This window comes from Pseudorca crassidens, chromosome 1, assembly GCF_039906515.1.
Source record: "Pseudorca crassidens isolate mPseCra1 chromosome 1, mPseCra1.hap1, whole genome shotgun sequence".
In the NCBI taxonomy this organism is placed as follows: Eukaryota; Metazoa; Chordata; class Mammalia; order Artiodactyla; family Delphinidae; genus Pseudorca; species Pseudorca crassidens.
The window spans coordinates 167,485,972-167,489,564 of NC_090296.1; positions in this window are offsets into that span (position 1 = coordinate 167,485,972).

Genomic DNA, 3,593 nt, shown 5'->3' on the forward strand with positions numbered 1-3,593 from the left:
TGAGTGATATTGCATTGTACGTAAGTACCACAACTTCTTTATCCATTTTTCACTTTCTGTGATATTGAACTTGTACCGTAAACGAGGTTCTTGTAAAGACAGCCGTCCCAAACTTTGGGGTGGCTGTGTCTTTTTGATTTTAATTTCCCTGTGCTATAGGACCATAAGTGGAAGTGCCCTAGGCTCTGTTGCTTTGTTTTGTAGATGTTTCAGGAAACACCATACACTTCTCCAGAGTGGCTGTTGGCAATTTACATCCCGCCCATCAGCATAACAAGGCTCCCAGTTCTCCATGGCCTGTCCTGCCTTTCTGGATTTTATACTTTTTTCAGATGGCCCTTTTGACCGGGGGGCAGTGAAACTTCATTGTAGTGCAGATTTCCTATGCAAGCTTGCTTGGTTGGCCAAAAAGGGCGTATGGGTTTTCTCCTGAATATATTGAGGAAAAAACGCATACGCCCTTTTTGGCCAAGTGCATCATTGTGGACGTTCTGCCTCTTTTCGTATGCTTTACATGCAATTCCAGTCTACCTCCTGAAATCGGTTTCCTGCAATTTTGCCCCCCTTTCAAGTCCTCTTGGCAGCCTTACTTCAATATATTTTTGGACGATAGCTGTCATTTATAACTCTGCAAGTTTGTGAATTACAGTGCCCATGAGCTTCTTTCTTCAACTCGCTTTCTTGTGAGCTGGCCGCAACACCGCAGGATTGCTTCAGGCCCTAGTGTGGTTCCGGCATGGCACGCTGAGACTTTGGTTAATTCCTCTTCCTGGTGGGAAATGAGAGTTAAATTTGCCTGTCCAGACACCTCCAGCTAGTCTCTCATTGGTTCTCCCTATTCCTGTTCATCTTCCGCAGAAATTGCAAACTGGGCCAAACAGGAGGTTAAAGGCACTGACTCTCCAAGTAGGGAGAGTGTTAGTAAAGCGTCTGGAATGTTGCACCCGAGTACCAGGGGACGAAAACTGACACATTTGAACACGTTTCCCGATCACACGGTGGATCATACTCTGGGTTCCACATGCATGTTTTAGCTGAAGGAAGAATCCCTTAAACCTGGAGAGTTGAGACCCATGGAATGGGTACCATGCAATATGACTACAAAGGTTCTGCATTTGCTCACCGAACCTCACCAATCCTATCACTGCTGCGCTTATGCCACTGTACACACGCTTGATTCTCTTTCGGAGACAAATAAATCCATAGGTTTTAAGATTCTTACTAGTCAGGTATATTCTTAGACGTTTAATATTGGGTGCTGTGTCCTCTTCATTTAGCAAGGAGTAGCTCTTGTCTATTACATATTTGGCTTATGGAACGGTACCTGTGCTAATTTCAATCTCTGGTTTTATGCAGCACCCAAACTCACCTTTCCCCTTAAGCAAGCATAAGTTGGTTTTCTACATTTGTGACCCTGTTCTGTTTTGTAATTCAGTTCCTGTGTAGCCAAGTTTACATTCCGTGTAGTAGTGATATCTTATGATGTTTCTTTTTTCTGTGACTTATCTCACTTAGAATCATCGTACCTGAATCCACTCATTATGCTGCTATGGGCCTGATGACATAGATTTCATTGCTGATTGATATTGCATTGTACGTAAGTACCACAACTTCTTTATCCATTTTTCACTTTCTGTGATATTGAACTTATACCGTAAACGAGGTTCTTGTAAACAGAGCAGTCCCAAACTTTGGGGTGGCTGTGTCTTTTTGATTTTAATTTCCCTAAGCTATAGGACCATAAGTGGAAGTGCCCTAGGCTCTGTTGCTTTGTTTTGTAGATGTTTCAGGAAACACCATACACTTCTCCAGAGTGGCTGTTGGCAATTTACATCCCGCCCATCAGCATAACAAGGCTCCCAGTTCTCCATGGCCTGTCCTGCCTTTCTGGATTTTACACTTTTTTCAGATGGCCCTTTTGACCGGGGGGCAGTGAGACTTCATTGTAGCGCAGATTTCCTTTGCAAGCTTGCTTGGTTGGCCAAAAAGGGCATATGGGTTTTTTCCTGAATATATTCAGGAAAAAACCCATACGCCCTTTTTGGCCAAGTGCATCATTGTGGACGTTCTGCCTCTTTTCCTATGTTTTACATGCAATTCCAGTCTACCTCCTGAAATCGGTTTCCTGCAATTCTGCCCCACATTCAAGTCCTCTTGGCAGCCTAACTTCAATATATTTTTGGACGATAGCTGTCATTTGTAACTCTGTAGGTTTGTGAATTACAGTGCCCCTGAGCTCCTTCCTTCAACTCGCTTTCTTGTGAGCTGGCCGCAATACCACAAGATTGCTTCAGGCCCTAGTGTGTTTCTGGCAGGGCACGCTGAGCCTTTGGTTAATTCCTCTTCCTGGTGGGAAATGAGAGTTAAATTTGCCTGTCCAGACAACTCCAGCTAGTCTCTCATTGGTTCTCCCTATTCCTGTTCATTTTCTGCAGAAATTGCAAACTGGCCCAAACAGGAGGTTAAAGGCACTGACTCTCCAAGTGGGTAGAGTGTTAGTAAAGCATTTGGAATGTTGCACCCGAGTACCAGGGGACGAAACCTGAGACACATTTGAACACGTTTCCCGATCACACGGTGGATCATACTCTGGGTTCCACATGCATGTTTTAGCTGAAGGAAGAATCCCTTAAACCTGGAGAGTTGAGACCCATGGAATGGGTACCATAAAATATGACTTCAAAGGGTCTGCATTTGCTCACCGAACCTCACCAATCCTATCACTGCTGCGTTTATGCCACTGTACACACGCTTGATACTCTTTCGGAGACATAGAAATCCATAGGTTTTAAGATTTTTACTAGGCAGGTATATTCTTAGGCGTTTAATATGGGGTGTTGATTCCACTTGGTTGAGCAAGGAGTAGCTCTTGTCTATTACATATTTGGCTTATGGAATGGTATCTGTGCTAATTTCAATCTCTGGTATTATGCAGCACCCCAATTCACCTTTCCTCTTAAGCAAGCATAAGTTGGTTTTCTACATTTGAGACCCTGTTCTGTTTTGTAATTCAGTTCCTGGGTAGCCAAGATTACATTCCGTGTAGTAGTGATAACTTATGATGTTTCTTTTTCTGTGTGACTTATTTCTCTTAGAATCATCGTAACTGAATCCACTCATTATGCTGCTATGGGCCTGATGACATAGATTTCATTGCTGAGTGATATTGCATTGTACGTAAGTACCACAACTTCTTTATCCATTTTTCACTTTCTGTGATATTGAACTTGTACCGTAAACGAGGTTCTTGTAAAGACAGCCGTCCCAAACTTTGGGGTGGCTGTGTCTTTTTGATTTTAATTTCCCTGTGCTATAGGACCATAAGTGGAAGTGCCCTAGGCTCTGTTGCTCTGTTTTTTAGATGTTTCAGGAAACACCATACACTTCTCCAGAGTGGCTGTTGGCAATTTACATCCCATCCATCAGGATAACAAGGCTTCCAGTTCTCCATGGCCTGTCGTGCCTTTCTGGATTTTATACTTTTTTCAGATGGCCCTTTTGACCGGGGGGCAGTGAAACTTCATTGTAGTGCAGATTTCCTTTGCAAGCTTGCTTGGTTGGCCAAAAAGGGCGTATGGGTTTTCTCCTGAATA